The sequence below is a fragment of the Saccopteryx bilineata genome, chromosome 4 (assembly GCF_036850765.1).
Source record: "Saccopteryx bilineata isolate mSacBil1 chromosome 4, mSacBil1_pri_phased_curated, whole genome shotgun sequence".
Lineage (NCBI taxonomy): Eukaryota > Metazoa > Chordata > Mammalia > Chiroptera > Emballonuridae > Saccopteryx > Saccopteryx bilineata.
The window spans coordinates 191,091,633-191,112,333 of NC_089493.1; the positions used below are offsets into that span (position 1 = coordinate 191,091,633).

The 20,701-nt window shown below is 53.2% G+C and overlaps 1 protein-coding gene across 2 annotated transcripts in view; it reads left to right on the plus strand.

Moving 5' to 3' along the window:
• Positions 1-20,701, plus strand: part of KCNIP1 (potassium voltage-gated channel interacting protein 1) — a 288,179-nt gene that overhangs the window by 25,767 nt on the left and 241,711 nt on the right. The window lies entirely within an intron of this gene.

Genomic DNA, 20,701 nt, shown 5'->3' on the forward strand with positions numbered 1-20,701 from the left:
TGGCTCTGAGGGCGGCTGGCGCCAGGTTCAAAGCCGGCCCCTCCAGATTGCAAAACCCAGACTGTCTCTGTTGGGCCCTGTCCCGCTCTGAGACGTAAAAGCCACCTCCACCATCCAGTCACCTGCCACCTGAGGCTCTGGGGGTGTCCCTAAGTGAGCCCCGAGGTGGGTGAGAGTCCCAGCCCTGCCCTCACTCCTGCCTGGGCCCCTGTGAGGCAGCCTGCCAGCCCGCCCAGCGGGCCGTGAAACGACATCCCTCTCCAGATGTCAGTTCCCTTCCCCCGACCTTTTGCTAATTGAATCATATTAAGAGGAGAGGAAATTGTTTAATGAACATCATAGCCAAGGAGGTCTCTTGAGACTTTAGACCTTATGGACAGCTTGACAATGAGGGACAGAGGGCCTGGAATAAATCCCAGAGGAGTGGTGTTCCGAGGGTGGTTTTGGACCATTCCGGGAGCCCAAAGGGTCCTCGGGGGCCCGTGAACTAACGCAAAGCTGCCCATCCTTCCTCCCGGTCCCCGGGAGAGAGGCACAGAGCCGCAGAGAGCCACTTCTAAGTTTCGCCAGAGGGCCGCTTGCTCATAATCAACCGAATGAGTTATTAAGGATTACACGTTTAGAATTTATAAACAAACATTAGCATTCTTCCCAAGGTGCTTTTCCTCTTGGAAGATGGGAACAGGCAGGGGAGAGGGGAGGGGAAGCGAGCTCATCTGCTGCACTGAGCCCGAGCCAGACGCGTCGACAAGCCTTGCTTTGGAGGGTCTGTGGGTGACAGCTGGGTCCCCAGCTGGGTGCGGAGTTGTGTGTGGCAGGTGGTTGTCGGTCGAGGGCAAGGGAACAATGATGTTACAACTATAAAGATCGTTGCTTCACATTCACACAGGGTGTTGCCTTCCCCGACTTCAGTCTTCCAGCGACCCTATCAGGTCAGAAGTACGATAGGCTCCCCTGGCTGGTCGGCCCAGCGTGTGGAAGTCCCAGGTTTGATTCCCGACCAGGGCACATAGGAGAAGTGCCCATCTGCTTCTCCACCCCTCCCCCTCTCCTTCCTCTCTGTCTCTCTCTTCCTCTCCTGTAGCCAAGGCTCCACTGGAGCAAAGTTGGCCTGGGCGCTGAGGATGGCTCTATGGCCTCCGCCTCAGGCACTAGAATGGCTCCGACAGCAAGAAAGCAAAGCCCCAGATGGGCAGAGCATCGCCCCCTGGGGGGCATGCCGGGTGGATCCCGGTTGGGCACAAGTGAGAGTCTGTCTGACTTCCTCCCTGCTTCTAACTTCGGAAAAATACAAATTAATAAATAATTGTTAAAAAGAAGTACTGTAGGCCCTGGCCGGTTGGCTCAGTGGTAGAGCGTTGGCCTGGCGTGCAGAGGTCCTGGGTTCGATTCCCAGCCAGGGCACACAGGAGAAGCGCCCATCTGCTTCTCCACCCCTCCCCCTCTCCTTCCTCTCTGTCTCTTTCTTCCCCTCCCACAGCCGAGGCTTCATTGGAGCAAGGATGGCCCGGGCACTGGGGATGGCTCCTTGGCCTCTGCCCCAGGCGCTAGAGTGGCTCTGGTCGTAACAGAGCGACACCCCGGAGGGGCAGAGCATTGCCCCCTGGTGGGCAGAGCGTCGCCCCCTGGTGGGCATGACGGGTGGATCCCAGTCGGGCGCATGCGGGAGTCTGTCTGTCTCTCCCCGTTTCCAGCTTCAGAAAATTACAAAAAAAAAAAAAAAAAAGTACTGTAGGCTCATGTTAATCTGTTCAGGGAGAGGTTTTTCTACCCATTTTCCAGAGTGGATAACTGAGGTTCAGCGAGGTTAACTCAGTGGCCCACGGCGATACTGTGCCTCTCTGTCTGTCTCTGGCATGGAGATGGTATTACCCAGCCCCTCGGTGTTTGTCGAGGAACAAGAGCTCGCATAGCGCGGCCGATTGTATCTTCCTGAGATGGCCACACACACGCCTGCCGTCCCAGGTGCTCTCCTTTCAACGTGACAGTGCCGCTCTTCTGTCAAGAGTGGGCCTCTGTGTCCTCTCCCCTCCGGCTGGGACTGAGGAGCTTCATAGCCGCCTGGCCTGTGGAGTGTGGGGGAAGAGACGCCGCCGTGATTTCCCGGGCTAAGTCGTGAACACGGACGGATACAGCTTTCCCTGGGCACGGTGGCCCGGACCCTTCCCGCAGAGCCAGCCTCTAAACGGTGAAGAAGCCAAGAGGTCCCGTGTGGGCGTCCCCGCTCATGGCCCCCTGCGCAGTGGTCAGCCGACAGCCAGCAGCTCCCGCCGGACACGTGGGTGAGGGAACCTGCCGATTCCCAGCCTCCAGCCTTTAGGTCCCCCCAACATCACGGAGCAGAGACCAGCCTTCCCCTCTGTCCCTCTCCCAATGTCTACACACGTGCATGCACACACACACACACACGCACGCACGCACACACACGCACGCACACACACGCATACACACACGCGCACACACGCACACACACACGCACACGCATGCTCCTCTCAGCAGTCCTCGCACGGGGTCCTCTTGTTTCTGTTATCTGCCCGAGGTCACTGTGCCGGCCTGTGATGTGACGGAGCCTGCATGGGGACCACAGCCCGTCCGCATCCTCCCTGACCCCTCCCCAGCCGCAGTTCCCGGCGGACCCGTGTTCCTTGACATCTGCTCCAGCTGCTTGGCAAACCCCCTCTCCTCGCTCTACAGCACTTTCTGAATTATGCATCCACTTATTTATTTAAACCCCTTTGAATCAATATCTATTCTCCGCCGCCACTTGGGATAATAAGTTCCATAAATCAAATTGGCAACCGTGTCATGAGCCCCGCTGAGGGAGTTTCGCTGGCCGAGCGCCTCGGGGAGTGGGTGTGGGTGACACTCAGTCAACTCACGAGCACGTGAGGCCCGACTGTGCAGGGGTCTGGATGAGACACGGTGCTGAGGTGGGCCTGGTGTGGCCCCTTCCATTTGGGGTCAGAAGAATGGATTTTTTTTAAGGGCAAAAAAAAGACCCTGGAAAAAAATAAAAAGATATATTTAAGGGAGAGAGAGTCATAGAGGGCAGATGAAATGACACTGAAAGATTATTAACAGCCCTGGCCGGGTAGCTCCGTCAGTCAGAGCATCGTCCCGACACGCCAAGGTTGTGGGTTTGATCCCCAGTCAGGGCACATGCAGGAATCAACCGGTGAATGTGTAGATAAGCAGAACAACAAATCGATGTCTCTCTCTCTCGCTCTTTCTCTTCCTCTCTAAAATCAATAAATTTTTTAAAAGTTTAATTAAAAAAAATAAGATTGTTGAATAGCGTTGAGAAGAGAAAGTATAAAAACAGGACAATTAAATGTCAATATTTGGATCCAGTGACAAGACAGGGCTTGATGAGGAACACACGGTCGCTCCCCGTGAGGGAAGGGGTGCCTTGCTCCTTCCTCCCGCGGCTCCCTGAGCCATTTATCCCCTTCGCCTCATTTTTCTCACTTAGTGACAAGGTGTGTGAGCCCACTCCGTTGCTGACATCATTGTAAGAGGCTTGAAGCTCTCCTTGAAACAAGGAGGAACATAAATAAAGAGCGCCGCCGTGCACCTGCACGGTCAAGTCCCTTCTCCGTGGCTTCGCCTCCTGCAGAAGGCTCCCAGCGCGCCCTGGGAAGCTAGGCCACCACGAGGGGCAGGGACAGAATGAGGCACAGAGGTACCCCCCCATACACACACACACACACACACACTCAGGGAAAATCACTGGCAAGGGGAGGGGCGAGTGTCCTGCCCACACTCACAGAGGGCCGCAGCCTCCCTCCCGCCAGCGGGCACACCTGTCTGTCCCTGTCCGAGGGACTCGGTCCTGGCGTCCTCGCCTCACCTCCCGTCCCCCTAGCCGCTCTCCGTGCCTCCTCCGCGAGGTCAGTGCCCCGGTGGGACAGGCTCAGAGCGCAGCCGTGTGCCCTCGTCCGAGCAAGCCCTCTCCCCTTGGGTCTGCCTTCATCCCTGCGCCTTCTCCGTTCACTGGGCTCCCCACCGGAGGGTGAGCCCCCCACCCCCGAGACCTGGGGCAGGAGCTGTTCAAGGTCGCTGCGGCGCTCGCGCCTGAAGGAGTAACCAGAGAATCTTGGGTTTTACCCGTTGGTGGTGGTTTGGTTTGGGGGCAGAAAAAAAGTCTCTTGCTTCTAAACCAGGGGTCTCAAACTCGCGGCCCGCGGGCCGCATGCGGCCTGCCGAACAATTTTGTGCGGCCCACAGACTAATCCACGAAGTTCAAAATATTTTGGATAAAATTAAGTAAGCCTAGGGGCCTACTTGTATTTTTCATTTCTCTAGCATCCTAGCTAGATATTAGCTTAGTTAACAGCAGTTGTGATGCGAACTACAGTTTCTGGTCGTTTTGTGACACTGAGTAAACTGCATGTACGATTGTGCTTGTTGTACTGATTTTTTTTTGTTTTCAACTGCAGTGAGAAAAGTGTTGCGTAACAGTTGCCTTTTGTAGACCTAGTGCAGCCCGCCGAATGGCTGTGATCTTGCTCTGCAGCCCACATGCTGAGTTGAGTTTGAGACCCCTGTTCTAAACAGTTCCTGTACCACCTTAACCCTGTGTACGTGTGCAGTTCAGTCGAGTTAACTAGGTTCACACAGTGGGTCAGCAGCGCTCTGGGACTTTTCATAGGGCTACACTGGAGCTCTTACCTCCTGCACAACTCCCCGTTCCGCCCGCCTCCCAGTCCCTGGCAGCCAGCACCCCTCCTCCTGTGTCTGTGAGTCTGACTGTTGTAGACACCTCACAGGAATGGACCGGAACGGTTATGTGTTCCTTTCGTGTCCGGTTTATTTCATAATGTCTTCCTCGAGGTGCGTGGTTGCTGCAGCGTACGACCAGAAAGACATCTCTGCCTTTTTAATGTGGCAGAATATTGTAATCATGTTCCCATACTGTAAAACACTTTTTAAAGAGCTGTACAGTATTCCATTATATGGGTAAGCCGTAATATATTTCATCGAACCTATGTTTGTTTGTTGGCTATTTAGCAGTGGTACTTGTTTGCTTGTGTAATGGAACTCAGAGTCGCCCTCTGCTGGTCGGTGGGACTGTTGCACCTCCCCCCGCAACCCCCTCACCTCCCTCACACCCCCATACCCCTCACCTGCACCCAGTATCATTTCTCATGAACTGACAGGTCTGAGGGAGATTGGATCTATAAGGATACAGTGTGGTGGGGACCAGATCTGTGGACAGAGATGAGAGAGCCACAGAAGTGGAAGAAGGTAGCAGTTTTCCGTTTTGTAGCCCTGGCCAAGCCTGATTGGAGCCTTGGAAAGAGAGAGACAGAGAGAGTGGTCGAAGGAGAATGAACAAACTCCTTTACGGAATCACCTGTGGGATGCAGAACAGAAACAGGGCCATTTTGGGGCCCAGGTGACAAAGTGGCTTTCCCCACTTTTTTTTTTTTTTTTTTTTTTTACAGAGACAGAGAGAGAGAGGAATAGACAGGGACACACAGGAACGGAGAGAGATGAGAAGCATTAATCATCAGTTTTTCGTTGCGACACGTTAGTTGTTCATTGATTGCTTTCTCATATGTGCCTTGACCGCAGGCCTTCAGCAGACCGAGTAACCCCTTGCTCGAGCCAGCGACCTTGGGTCCAAGCTGGTGAGCTTTTGCTCAAACCAGATGAGCCCACGCTCAAGCTGGCGACCTCGGGGTCTCGAACCTGGGTCCTCGACATCCCAGTCCAACGCTCTATCCACTGCGCCACCACCTGGTCAGGCTCTCCCCACTTCTGTTTAACCTGGCTCTGGGGTGAGGAGAACGAAGGGCTCCCAGTGACATTGTGGCCCTGGGCCGTGGCCCCTGGAGAGTCTGCCTCAACACCCCAGGGGGCTGCAGCGGAGGCAGCGACCCCCAGGGCCCTGCGCCAGCCCAGCCATGGTCCCGCAGGGGAGGCGGGGCCGGCCGTGCTGCAGCTGGCTCATTCCAGCGTCTCTGCCCGCCCGCTCGCTCGCCCGCCCGCCTGCCCATTGTTGCACCGCTGGGAGCTGGAAGTCGGCCGGTGTGTGTGTATGTGTGGGGGGGTGTATACCGTGGAAATCTACCAACCCTGCTGATCAGGCTTCTGCTTTTGGGGGAACCAGTTGCTCAGCACACAACTTGAGAGGTCACACAGAAATTGGGAAATTCGAAGAGGATTTAGGTACCACTGACAACGGTGTGGGCAGGAAAGGGGGTTGGCAAACCCAGGGAGTAGTGACCCCTGAGGGCTGGCCGCCCGGGCTGAGGGATGGAGGATAGGGGCCGTGTCCAGTTCTGCCAGTTTGAGCCCTTGATCCAGGGGCCACTCATTAGCTCGTGGCTGCTGAGCCCTTGAAAAGTCTAGGGTGAGTGAAGAACTAAATTTTTAATTTTATCTACTCTGAATGAATCACGCCTCCAGACCCATATGCTGCTGGCCGCTCCACTGCCCGGCCTTTCCTTTCTCCGGCTGGTCCCGGGAGGCTCTCCCAGCACCCTCTGCAACCTCAGCCTCGGGAGGGACTCGGAGTGGCCTTCCCGAAGCTTGTCGCCCAGCCTCTGCCGTGACTCACTCTGAGCCAGGACCCCAGCGGGAAGCCACCCACCCCTTCTGCCTGCAGCTGGCACTGGGGGGCCCCAGGGCGGAGGTCCCAGCAGCTGCCTCCTGCAGATGCTGACACCGAGGTGCTGCAGAGAGAGGCGTTTGAATCCCTTTCCCCACACGTTCACAGAAATGAAAATGCCGACTGCTGTCCGTACATAACAAGATTGCTCCCACAGGGCTCAAGGTCTCTCCACTTGCTCTCAGTGCAAATACTGTCAGAAGCGTCGCTCGCACTGTGTTTGGGAGCTAACATGGATGTGAACTGTGCCGGTCTCGGGGGACATAGTCTCCCTGGGGACCCTGTCTCTAAGGAGAGAACTGTAGAGGCATTCAAGAGCTGATTTCTTTTTCTTTTTTTTTTTTTTTATATATTTTTCTGAAGCTGGAAATGGGAGAGACAGTCAGACAGACTCCCGCATGCGCCCGACCGGGATCCACCTGGCACGCCCACCAGGGGCGACGCTCTGCCCACCAGGGAGCGATGCTCTGCCACTCCGGGGCGTCGCTCTGTCGCAACCAGAGCCACTCCAGCGCCTGGGGCAGAGGCCAAGGAGCCATCCCCAGAGCCCGGGCCATCTTTGCTCCAATGGAGCCTTGCTGCGGGAGGGGAAGAGAGAGACAGAGAGGAAGGAGAGAGGGAGGGGTGGAGAAGCAGATGGGCGCTTCTCCTGTGTGCCCTGGCCGGGAATTGAACCCGGGACTTCTGCACACCAGGCCGACACTCTACCACTGAGCCAACTGGCCAGGGCCAAGAGCTGATTTTTTTTTTTAAAGTCACTGTTTATTGAGAGTTTTCTTCATGCCAGACACAGCTAGTTTCTGCACATTCCTCTCTGTATCTGTTTCTAGGGCCACGGTGACCAACAGCCACAAACCGTGTGGCTTAGAGTGACAAAAATGTCTTCTCACAGTTCTGGAGGCCAGAAGTCCAAAATCAAGAGGTCAGCAGGGTGATGTCCCCTCCAGAGGCTCTAGAGGGGCGTCCTTCCTTGTCCTTCCCAGCTCCTGGTGGCCCCAGACGTCCCATGGCTTGTGGCTGTTTCGCTCCGATCTCTGCCTCTCTCTTCACTTCCCTGCTCCTCGTCTGTCTTATAAAGGCAGTCGTCACTGGACTGAGGGTTCCTTCAGGGTGATCTCAAGACCCTTAAGTTACTCATATCTGCAAAAATCCTCTTTCTACAGAAGGCCGCATTCAGAGGTTCGAGGGCTTGGGACAGGGACCTTCATTTGTTCCTCATTCATATAATTCACTCTTTCATTGACGTATTTCTCAGAAGAGGAATTTGAAGCTCAGAAGAGTTAAGCGATCTGACTGAAGTCCTCAGAGCGTTTCAATCTTAAAACTTCACACACGAGCCTGACCAGGTGGTGGCGCAGTGGATAGAGCGTCGGACTGGGATGCGGAAGGACCCAGGTTCGAGACCCCGAGGTCGCCAGCTTGAGCACGGACGGGCTCATCTGGCTTGAGCAAAAAGCTCACCAGCTTGGACCCAAGGTCATTGGCTCCAGCAAGGGGTTACTCGGTCTGCTGAAGGCCCACGGTCAAGGCACATATGAGAAAGCAATCAATGAACAACTAAGAAGTCGCAATGCGCAACGAAAAACTAATGATTGATGCTTCTCATCTCTCTCCATTCCTGTCTGTCTGTCGCTGTCTATCTCTGCCTCTGTAAAAAAAAAAAAAAAAAAAAAAAAAAAAAAAAACTTCACACACGAGGTGTTGTGTATCCCTGTGTGTGTCAGGAATGAGAAGGATGAGATTCATCCACGTGGGCCTCCCTGCCCCTTCCCCAGCCCCTAAATACTCAGTCCTTTGTCCTGGACTCCCAGACCCCCCTTCCCCCCTCCCCGGTCCCTCTGTCCCTCCTGAGATCGAGGAGAGAGAGCTGACATTGGAGAGGCAACAGAGAACTAAGAGCGGGCAAGGGAGGAGGTGACAGAAAATCCACCCGGGCCGGGTGCCCTAGAACACTGTCTCCGGTTTGACGTTGTGGGTGGAGGGAGCAGCCACAGCCAGGAGACGTTCAGAAGCAGAGGAGAAGCATGAGAAACGTAACTGAATTGTGAACGCTGTCCACTCTTATGTGTTGAAGGGAAAGCAGTAGGTTTCTGTTTAATATTTGAATTCCTTTTGTGTGCCAGACTGCACTTCTTGACTGTAACTGTGTGCAGAGAGACTGGGCTGTGGGCAGGGCGACCGCGGGTCCCGTTAGCCTGAAATAGCCCAGTCAGCCCCTTCCGCTCCCCGAAGTGTCCCAGTTTAATGCGATCACCTTCACATTGGGAGGCACTGGCTTTGAGTGTCTGGGTCTCACCCACAGACCAGCCGCTGCGCTGGGGTGGAGACAACGGCTAGTTTATCTCTGGATGTCCAGGTCTAGCTCAGACCCTGACACATCACAGGTGCCCAGAAATGGACACAGGAGCCAGAAAGGGCCGAGCTGTAGTTCGGATCCGGGCCTTTGCACCCTAAGGGCCGGGCTCCTCCTGCCATGCTGGCTCTGGTTCTGGAACTCTCCAAACGCAGTGAAACCAGGAAAGGTACCCATGGTGTGGGTCTGCTTGTGCTGCATGGCCCACAGGGACCACAGGGGGTCCGGGAGGGGAACTGCATGTGGCTCTGTCCCACTTCAACACCTGTGAAGGACAGGGCCTGGGGCAGCCGGCCCACCGGAACCCGCATCCTGGGTGCCACAGCTCACGTCTCCTCCAACATCTTGGAAGGCTGGGGCTGGATGATGCAGTCGTAACTCTATAAACATGAACTGGCCCGAGAGGTCTGAGTCAGAGCTCTCCAGAGAGGAAAATTCAGCTCCGATTTTCACTGTTTAAAGCATGCATTTATTTTCTCATTGTAAATAGCTTAATTATAGACTTAGGATTTTGAAATAAGTATGTTTTAAATTATCCAGAATCCCAACATTTAGTACAGTCTACTATTTGTATATTGGAATCTCTCCTTCCAGGAATTGTTTTTTCCTCTGTAGACATGTTTTCTATCCATGGTGATAATCACAGTCCGGTGCATCCGTGGTTGATTGCTCCGTAACAAACTACCCCTGACATGAGCAACAACAGTGGCTCGTGACTCTGCCAGGTGCCTCTCCGAGTCTGGTCCAGGCTTGGCTGATCTCAGCTGGCCTCACTCGTGTCCAGAGGTTGGCTGGCTATCAGCTGGCGTGACAGGGGGTGACAGCGCCACGTGCTTCTCAGCAGAGTGGGTGAGGCTCTGCTCATGGTGCCGCTTCCAAGAGCAGGAGAGGCCGAGGCAGCAGAGCCTCCTGTGGCCCAGGCTTGGCACCTGCGCTGTGGCACTTACTTTCACCATATTCTGATGGTCCCCGCTGGTCACAGAGCCAGCCTTAATTCTTGATGGAAGACCTACAGACAATTGTGGCCGTTTTTGAAATCGGCCGCGATTGCATAAAGTTTTATGCAACTCCTGCTTTTTAACTTAGAATGGTATTATAATCCTTTCCCCTCATTAATGCAAAGTCTTCGTGACCTTATCTTTACCCTCTGCATAGTGGTTAGAAGGTGCAGTTTATCCAGCTTTCGTTGTGGACGTCAAGGTGGCATGCCTCCAGTTCTCCCAGTTATCAGTCAGGGTGCACAGGGCGTCTTCATGCTGGAAGTTTTTATTGTTTCTTTGGGATCGGCTCCCAGAAATGAAGCCAAAAAAGTATAAATGGTTTTTAATATTCTTGGTGCATATTGTCAAGTTGCTCTGCAAAGGAGAGCTGCTTTGCCTCCAGCCACGAGGAGAAGAGAGGTTTCCAGCAGCAGCCTGGGGCTGAGCCCTCCTGGAGGGCCTCCTGGCTTTCCCCGGGGGCCCCTGGCTTTCTGGGCCGTCAGGCCAGGGAGCTGGAATGAAGCGCAGGCTGGGCCGGCCCTTCCTTGGGCAATGTTAGTGCCTCTGGCCAGTGTCTGTCTGATGGTCAGTCTCGTAGTGGATAATGTCCGATGCAGGCTTCTGCGATCTCTTACCTCTTGTCTATCAGAGATTAGAAACTGTGTATCCTGGGCCAGTGACTCTCACCTGAGCTGGCACAGGTAGGACCGCTGATGAGCTCCTGTGCCTGGGGGTCTATGACAACACCCCTCTCCCCCCCCACGACTGTGTACAAAGCCCCTGCTCAGCCATGACTTCAAGTGACCTGCTCAGAAACCCCTCATGATTGACAGCACCGAGGTTGGTCCCACGCTCAGATGGATTCTAGACTGCCCCCACCCCTGCCCCATTTCCCCAGAATTAACCTCCCGGCTCTCACCTCCTCAAAACTGATTTGCTACCTCTTCGATTTTCTCAATTCCCTGTGCTTTTATCAAACACCAGATGACTGATCCGATCAGTGGTTGTGTTCATGGTTACGGTGCTTTCTTCTGAGATAACAAACTTGAAGCTTCATTGAAGACTTCTGAAATATCTGGCTACAATCTGGGGGGACTTGGGGGGCCACGTTAGTGAGTTGGTGGAGAAGAGATTTGGGGTTTGTTCATGGGAAATCACGGCTTCACGGACCTAGACATGGAACGGCTTCTCTGGAGCTCAAGTTCCGGCCCTTGGGACAAACAAGGGAGGAGTGAGTTGAAGAGGTTTGTGCACCGAATGTGAGCTCACCGGCTCTGGGGGTTTGCACGCCCTGGCTCAAACCTCCACCCATCCAGGGTGAGTTCCGTAAACATGATCAGTTTGCTGAACTTCTCCACACCTTCATTCTCTCTCTAAACTAGACATAGTAATCCAAGGATTGTTCTCGCTAGACTGGTACCCACACTGTCTGGCTCTCGGGCCGTGGCCAACGCCCTTTAATAACGGTAGCTTGCTCCGTGCCAAGCACTGTGGCCACGCTTACTTATGTTGTCTTCACAAAACCTCTGTAATCGTTGCTGTCATTATCCTCATTTTACAGATGGTAAAACTCAGGCTTAGCTCTGGAAAGGAACTTGCCCAAGGTCACAGAGGGAGGGAGGTGGCAGCGGGGACTTGGACTCAGTGTGGCTTGTCTCCAGAGCTCACGGCCATCTACCCACACCACGTCTCCATTGTCTGCAAGGTGAGACCTATGTGTCCCCCCACCCCATGGCCTTCAGTATCCTGCATGCCTGGCCCTCTTCAGTGCCCTATTCTATTGTTACCCCACCCACCCCCATTCTTCAGGCCTTGGCTTAAAAGCCTCTTCCTCCAGGAAGCCCTCTCTGACCACTTCCCAGCCAGGAGGGGCGCCCTCCTCTGGGCTCCCGTAGCACCTCATTGTCCCTGGCTTCACCGTCCTGATACTCGGGACCATGCTTTCCTGTTCCACCACGTGACCTCCTCAAATTGAAATCTCCAACTTGAAGGCCATCATCCGATGCCGCCTCGGCTGGGAGTGGGTTCCTCAACGCACCAACCCATACATCCGGAGACTCTCCCAGGACCTGCCCTCAGCGCCCTCAGGGGTCTCCACATGTGGTGAACTAGCTCACCTGTTGCTCTTTGCAAACCAACAAGACTGAGCTACCTCCCCCTCCACCCCCCACCCCCGCTCTGCTCTCAGCTCCCGTAGTAACTCGGGGACGAGGGTCCCCAGGAGTAAGCCATGCAGAGGCAGGCTGTATGGGAGGAATGCACGTGGACTCCAGAGTGTGTCTGGGTTCAGATCTTGCCTGCGCCGCCAGGCCCAGCATGGAGGGTTGAACGAGCTGTGCCCAGTACCAGAGTTCCTGGCCAAGAGGGCAAGGGGGCTGGCACCCAGTGCCCCTACCACCACCAAGCCGTGGCCTCTGGGCTTCCACCCAGAGCACAGGGCATCTTAGGGCAGGTCCATGAAGGATCCACACGCATTAGCCATGGCCGTGCACTGCACAGAGCTAAGTCAGTGGTCAGCAAACTGCGGCTCGCGAGCCACAGGTGGCTCTTTGGCCCCTTGAGTGTGGCTCTTCCACAAAATACCACGTGCGGGTACTACCTCGATAAGGAGTGTACCTACCTATATATTTATAGTTTAAGTTTAAACAATTTGGCTCTCAAAAGAAATTTCAATCGTTGTACTGTTGATACTTGGCTCTGTTGACTCATGAGTTTGCCGACCACTGAGCGAGGTTGTTTGGTTGAGTTACCGCCTAAAAAATGAGAAGAAATACTGTGGTATATTTCTCAAATGTGTTGTTGTGCGGGTTTAAGGGGAAAAGACCCAGACAGCACTGGAACAGTACCTGCAGCATAGCGAATGCTCAGCGGCATGGAGGGGGCATCTGAAGGGTTAGCTACAACACCCGAGCCACGTTGCCAAGGACAGTTCTGCCGATGACCCAACACAAATCTGCAGTATTACCCAGTTTTATCTTTTTTTGCTCTAAGCCACAGTGTAACCATCAGAAGGCCAGGAAAAGCCATCAGAGGGCCCCTGAACCCCCCACCAGCCACCCTGCCTTGTCAGCCTGCCCCGTGCAGGTCCCCCGAGGCCTTCACACAGGGCATTGCAGACACAACACAGGTGCACCTGCGTGTCCTTCCTACACCCTGAAACGGAAAGCTGACGATTTTTTTTTTAGCTCCAGCTTCTGTTTTGAACCAATGAAATGAAAGGTATTTTAATAGGTCCCGCGGAGAGGGAGCGGAAGCTGTTTCCCGAGACCGCGCCGAGCCCAGAGGTCAGGGCTGGATTAATAAGGATGCTATAAATGCAAACCGCGGCCCACGTCTCTGAGGGCCGAGTGCTCCGGTTTAGGAGGGAGGGAGAGAAATGAATTGTGCTGGGAAAATAGACACGACTCGAAGAAGGGTGAAAAGGCAGAACTCAACGGAGGCTGAGGGAAGCGCAGTGACCCCGCCGGACGGACCGGACAGACGCACGGGGAGGTTGGCTCGGCTAGGCTGCGTGGAGACGCCCCGGGGGGTGGGGTCGTGCATCGGGACGTAAACACAGGCGTGTCCATGCGGGAGCCGGGCCTTTTTCCTCTTACCCGTGCCCTGTGAGTGGGCTTCTAGGGCTGTTTTCCTGGGACGACAGACAGATTAATCAGACCTTCTCTCTAGGCAAAAGTGCATGGTCACAGCCCCAGTGAATGTTAATGAAGCGCCTTGCCTGTCCCAGACCCCGACAGGCCAGGCGCTGGTGGTTGGCGGGTGGGGCCAGAGCCGGCTCCGGGCTGCCCTCGGGAGCACGCAGACACACCCCGTGTTTTCGTGGGCCTGCACGGTGCTGGAGCGTTTCCTCACTGTTTCCCGCCGTGTGGCCCTCTGGCCCTGCCAGCAGGCCAGGGTGACAATGATGCCTGTTTTACAGATGACAAAGCTGAGGCTCAGAGAAGCGAGGGAACTGTCACACAGCCAGCATGTGGCCAAGCCAGGGTCAGGACGCAGCAGTCTGTGCCTTCAAAGGCCAAGTTCTCAGCCACCTTGCAGACAGCTGTTCTGATAGAAGACAGCAGAGGAGGAGTGTGTGTGTTCCCATGGGTGCATGGGAGGGCGGCAGAGGCTCTGCGTCAATCTGGGATAAGCATTCCGGGAAGACTTCCTGGAGAAGGCGATATCTGGTGGAGTCCTAGAGGAAAGGTCTTGCATGCGAGGGAAGTTGGAGTTTAGCAAACGTGTTTTGAGTGGAGGTGAGACATGATCATATCCTCAACAAACCAATATGTATTAATAATTAGCAAGTGCTGCCTGACCAGGCGGTGGCGAAGTGGATAGAGCGTCGGACTGGGATGTGGAAGGACCCAGGTTTGAGACCCCAACATCGCCAGCTTGAGCGCGGGCTCATCTGGCTTGAGCAAAAAGCTCACCAGCTTGGATCCAAGGTCGCTGGCTCAAGCAAGGAGTTACTCGGTCTGCTGTAGCCCCACAGTCAAGACACATACGAGAAAGCAATCAATGAACAATTAAGGTGTCGCAAGGAAAAACTGATGATTGAGGCTTCTCATCTCTCTTCGTTCTTGTTTGTCTGTCCCTATCTATCCCTCTCTCTGACTCTCTCTCTGTCCCTGTAAAAAATAAAAAAAATAAAAAATAAAAGGATGAATAATTAGCAAGTGCTGTGACAACCAAAAATCTCTCCAGACATTTCCAAATAGTCCCTGGGGGACAACATTCCCCAGACTGAGAAGCACTCCTGTAGCCCTCCCGGGAAATGGCTGGTTTCTTCTCTCAGCAATTTCAGCATCCACACCACCTCAGAGAGCCTTCTGACCCCCATTTGACAGGTGAGCAAACTGAGGCTCAGGGAGGTCAAGTGATTCGCCCAGATTCACTGAGGAGTCTAAACCTCGTTAACGAAAACATGTGAACCCTTAAATTATAGTTCTTTTTTTTTTTTTAAACTTGTATGTCACCGTATCTTTTTAAATGAATATACCTGTTGCCTCAGCATGTCTGCCTCCAAGGACAGAACCCGAGGAGGAGTCAACAGGGAGCCACAGAGGTGAGGTCCTGTTCAGCATGTAGAACACAGCCCGCATCTCCACTAAGAGGAGCTGCTTAAAGGGTGGCGCCCCCATGAGGAAGGAATTGCTTGCAATGACCGTAGTCAGGGGCTCCAACACCGAAAGACGTCTACATTCTGCACGTTGACAAAAAGTGCCCAGAAAAATTGCGTGTTTGTAAATAGCGATTTTTGTCTGAAGGGCGGGTTTTCCTAATGATTTTTAATTTCTTCTCTTGTGCTGGTCTTGTAGTCCCTAATTTTCCTACAGTGAACATGGACTACATTTGTAATAAGAGAGAAACTCAATAAAAGTTATTGGATAAAAGAATAAACAGCCATAAATCACCCTCTCCTGAGGAATTAGAGAGCATCTTCTTCCCCGACAATAAGCGCTGTGGTGGCTTTGCTAGAACCTTCATTTGTCTCCCGGGATCCGCTCTGAGCCAATGGGGAGGTGACGCAGGTATCACAGGAGGGAGGGCACATGAGGTCAGGGTGTCCGTTCATCTGGGGCCCTCTCTGAGGTCGCCTGGACAGGAGGTCACTGTCAAGGTGGTCTGGCTCTTCATATCCTGTTCTTTTCCAGATTCTGATGAGTCTCAGTTAAGACTGTGCTGTCCTTGAGTCCAGTGGCCTTTCTTGTGTGTCTCTGTATCCATGAGCTCAGCCCGAGGTCTGGGGCTAAGCAGGTACAAAGTCCCTGTGGTTACTGAATGAATGGACGGATGACCCGGCCCTGCAGTGGGGTCATCATCTGAGTAAATGGGAGAAAGGGGGCCAGAGGCAGCCTCCAGCGCCGACCTTGGCAAACACCAACCACTGCAGTCCCAGGAGGGTGTTGGGGCAAAGACCCCAGAGAGGTCTGGAGGTCCCACAGCGGTGAGGAGCTGTGGACCACGGCAGGACCACGATGCCACCAGTCGTGGAGGCAGTGGCCGGAAGGCGGGGGAACAAAGTCGGGTGGAGGAAGAAAGTAAACGGCCAGTGTCCCTCCCTGCCCAGTGCTGTCCACCTGCCTGGCTCCCCCCAACATCGATGCTACCCCTGCAAGAAGGAAGAAGGAAGAAGACAGATGAGGCGTGGATTTGCATGTAATTCTGAAATTACTGAGTTTACCTGAAGATGACCAGGCTGGGTTTTTTTCTGCTTCAAGCAGAAGTGGAGCTCGGAGCAAGAAATTACATGGAGTTAGAGAAGAGAAAGTCACCGTCTCGCATAACTGCGTTGTGTGATCTTTTTACATGTAACATTGTGCACGTACCAGCGGTCAGGGTGCACGGTCTCGTTTCACGAGGGAGACCGTATAATTTATTGCTCTAACAGGGACAGCTGTGGGACTGAAGGGGGTGCTGTTCATAATGGCAGGGGGACACTGACCCGAACGAACCGCCACTTGTTGTCATCCTACAGCTAAGCCTCTCAACGTCCACATCTGCAGGTGACACTCGTGTGGCCGTTTACAGAGAGGGAAGCCGGAGCTCAGAATGGTGACGCTGTGAGTCATTTCCAGCCCCGGTGGTCATTTGCCAAAGCCCACCTGCGCTCCCCTTTGGCCCGGGACCTTCCCCGGCCTGGATCGGTTCCGTCGACCCATCACCCCTGTCCCACCTGCTCTGTTCTCTCTGACCAACGGAAATGTAACACCAGATAGGTAATTTAACATTTTCTAGAAACCACAGTAAGAAGTATTGAATAAGTGGAGCCCTGGTGGAAGGTCGGTTGGTTAGAGGGTCATCCCGACATTGCAGGGGCTGCCGGTCCAATCCCCGGTCAGGGCACATGCAGAAACAGATGGATGTTTCTGTCTGTCTGTCTGTCTGTCTGTTTCTCTCTCTCCTACTCTTTCCTCTGTCTCCAAAGTCAATTAAAATTTTTTTTTTAGAAAAATAAATGGAAACAGGTGAAATGAGCTTTAATATTATATATATTTAAGCCAATATATTTAAAATAGTATTCTTTAACATGTAATCAATAGAAAAATATTATTGATTCTTTTTTCCCCTTGCTATTTAATCTTTTAAACGGGTGCCCAATTTACCCCGACAGCATATCTCAATTTGGACTAGCTACCTATAAGGGCTCAATAGCCACATGTGGCTAGGGGTCACCTTTTGGACAAGGGCAGCGGCTCTGAGGGGCAGACCCTGTGAGATTAGGTCTCAGACACACTGCCATCTAGTGGACAGATGCTCCCTGCACGATCACCTCCAACCAAAAATTTCCCCCAAAGGGAGAACTGGTTGGGAGGGGCTTTGGTTGCCCAGCTGGTCCCCAGAGAGCAAACTCAAGTCATGCTATTAGCGAGCCTCGACCATGGCTCCTTCTTGCTTCCTAATCACATAAAGGACTTTGCAGAAAAACGATACCGTGTTTCAGAATGCACAGTTCAAAACAATCTTTCCAGAAGACAGTTCCTTTCTCTCCCACTAGTTTCTCTGTACGATGATTGTGTGAAGGACTTCTCTCTAGTAATTACACAGCTTCTTTTTTAATCCTTGGTTAAATAGTAAAAAACAAACTTGATTTCTTTCAAGTTGTACCTATCTCACTCCAACCGGGTGTGTTTATTTGAGGAATCTAGTTACCCAAGGAGTTTTCCCCAAAGTGAACCACTGATTGAGAATCGGGGCTGATGTGATGATTCTAGACTTCTGAATCACCCCCACAGTTGAGGGGGGCTTTAAACACGCTCTGTGTGACTACAGTGATGTAACTACATCACTCCAGGCGGGAGCACTGGAGCCGAGGAATGCGTGGCCGGCCGGGCGTTCGCCGCCCGGGCGTTGAGCATGTTTTCAGCACTGTCCGTCCTCGGGCTGGGGCTGGGTCTTGTGTGGACAGAGGCGGGCTTCTGCCTTTAAGGGGATATAGTCTTCTCAGGGGAGACGTGCAAAGCAATTGTAGATAAATAATAAAACAAACGGCATCCTGAGAGCCTGCAAAGACATACATTGCAGCAAAGACTTAAATTGTAGCTCAGGGTGGACTGTAAATGAGATAGAGCTAAAGCAAAGGAGAGAGACAGACAGACTGAACGTGGTTCCAGCCTCAGCCTGCCACCCCCTGGCTGTGTGACCATGTCTCAGTCATGCAACCTCTCTGGTCCTCAGCTTTATCGTTTCATACTGAGCAACGGAAAGTCTCAACAATTGATCCTTCTAGGGTGGGAAGCCAAGGAGAAGGAAAAGGTAGGCATCCAGGAATGCCTGTGATTGGCTCAGGTAGAACCTCCCAGCCGTCGGGGGGCAGGAGCCCAGGCGCAAGAAGAGGGGGACTTGGGGCAGGGAGGAAGGGGGAGGGGGGTGTCTGCTTTCTCCGTCCCGCAGCTGGTTAGAGATCGTACTGCTCAGAGGCAGGGAGCGGGCCTGACTCGTGGACTTCAAGACCCGAGAGTCCTTTGAGGCCATCCAGGAGAACAGTCCTCGAAGGCTGTTTTCTGGAACGCTGGGACCCCCCGACGTCCCCAGGTATTTACCAAAACAGACTTCTTTGCCACAGGACCTTTCGGAACTTCTAAATTTCTATGATTTTCCCAGAGGGCGGAGAGTAGGAGAGTACACAGAATTTCCCTGATGTGTTCAACTATGGAACTCTTTATCTGAAAGGGGCATTGCTGGGGAACTGTTCCAGGGAACCCACTTTGAGAAGCACTGCTCTAGTCCCACTGCGCTTTATATATGAAGGGGGGGGGGGTGACACTGAGGCCCAGAAAAGGCAGGAGGCAAAGCCAACAGGCTCACAAAAACAGTGGCACAGCCCAGACTGGAGTTTCAGTTTTGTGACGCCAATACCCTGCAAATTTTCTTTACTTTTCCCATTCAGATCATACATTATTTAAGACTTAAAAAAAAAAAACTACAGAATTATCCAAGATACAGCATGTGCCGCCACCTGGCTTAAGAAATAAAGCATTGCCAAGATAATAAAACCCCTGGTGTAACCCCCCCCCTCCGAAGCCCCTGTGCCCAACACAGTGACATAATTTATGGAAATTCTGGTGGACTGTCTAATAACCCCCATCATCTTAAGAGGAGCCTCTTAGCATCGCCCATGGTTTGTGAGTCATGATGGGCTTAGAATTAAAAACAAAAAGTATCCAGTCGGCCCAGAACAGCAAAGATGAAAAGCCCCCCTTCCTCCCTCCCCCCCCCCCCCAGCCAGGACCCTCAGGGAACCTTTCCGGAGCTCCTAGCAAGTCAGGGAAACTTTAGGAACCTGCGAACTTTTTGATCCGCAAATGGGCCCTCCGGAGGGCTTACTAATTGTCAGGTGCGGGGGTGTTTCTCGCCTCGTTCCGGGGAGGCTTTCGTGGCATGGATCCTCTGCACCTCCCCTCCACTCTGCAGGCCAGATGGGGAGCCGGGTGTGTATAAATGTTTCATTGTGGAGCAGTAAAAATATTTGCTCTCAGTCGCTGGAAGCTACCGCACGGAACTAGGGCTGTCTGCTCGAGCTGCCAGACTTCATTCTAATGAGAACGGAAATAAAGGCTGATTAAATCAAATTCCCCATAGTGCAGAACCACTTAAATAAATGTTTCATATTGTTTGCATGATGCTTTTAAAATGTAACAGCTGCTTATGTAACCATTACCCTGGACATAAATCATTCATTGCCATCACCGCCGTCAGAGCAACGGCTCCACTCCGCTCCTTTGCTTCGGCTGCTGACATTTTCCTCACGAGGGGACTTTTCAGGCCTGCCTTTTGGCTTCCCCCTCTTTGTACCCGCGTGCGGGGCAGCAGAAGCGTGATGTGGAAGGAATGGCAGGCGTGAAGCCAGCATTTATAGAGAAACTTGCCTGGCGTGGGTGCCCTTAGGCCGGCATTGTCATAGTTCATTCTCACCACACGGTGGCGCTGTTGTTACCATTTTACGGATGGGGGTACTGAGGCCCATGGAAAAGGAACCTGCCCAAGATTCCACAGTAGCTAATAGAGCCGGTATATAAACTCGGGCCTCTCTGAGCCTCAGCACATCACCTAAGGCTGTCTGAGAACAAAAGACACATCGCCCCTCCAAACTCCACACACCTCATGTCTTGTGGCAATGATGAGACCAATCAAGACCTAAGCAGGACCCAGGAAACCAGGGGACCCTTTGGGCTTGGGCTGGGGCCGAGTGATGATCTGAACTCCATTTCCTCGTCCAAGCCTTCTTCATCTCCCACCTGTTCACTGTAACAGCCTCCTTCTGCCCTCCACATCTTTTAAAACTGTATACCAGATCATGCTACTCTCCTATTAAAAGCCCACCACTCTTAGAATAAAGCCAAGCCCAACCTCCTTCTGCGGCCACTAGGGCACCGTGTGAATTGCCCCCTGCCAGCATTTGCAGGCTCTTCCCTACCACTCTCCTTTGTCGGGATACCACAACTTATTTCTGACCCTCACACACTAAACTCATGCCTGCCTCAGGACCTTTGCACATGCTAGACCCCTCCTCCCCCAGAGCTTCTCATGGCTGACTCTAACTTGTCATTCAGACCTCAGCTCAAAGTCACCTCCCCAGAAAGACTTGACCGTGCCCTCTGTTGACAGCTCTGTTGACAGTCACCTCCCCTAGACACGCCTGTGACATCGCTCTGTTTCAGTCACTTTACAACACTTCTCACCCCTGCCATTCCTTAGCTTGCTTATTATTTTCTGCTTCGCTAGAATCTAAGCACCATGAGAGACACCTGGGCTGTTCGCCGCTGC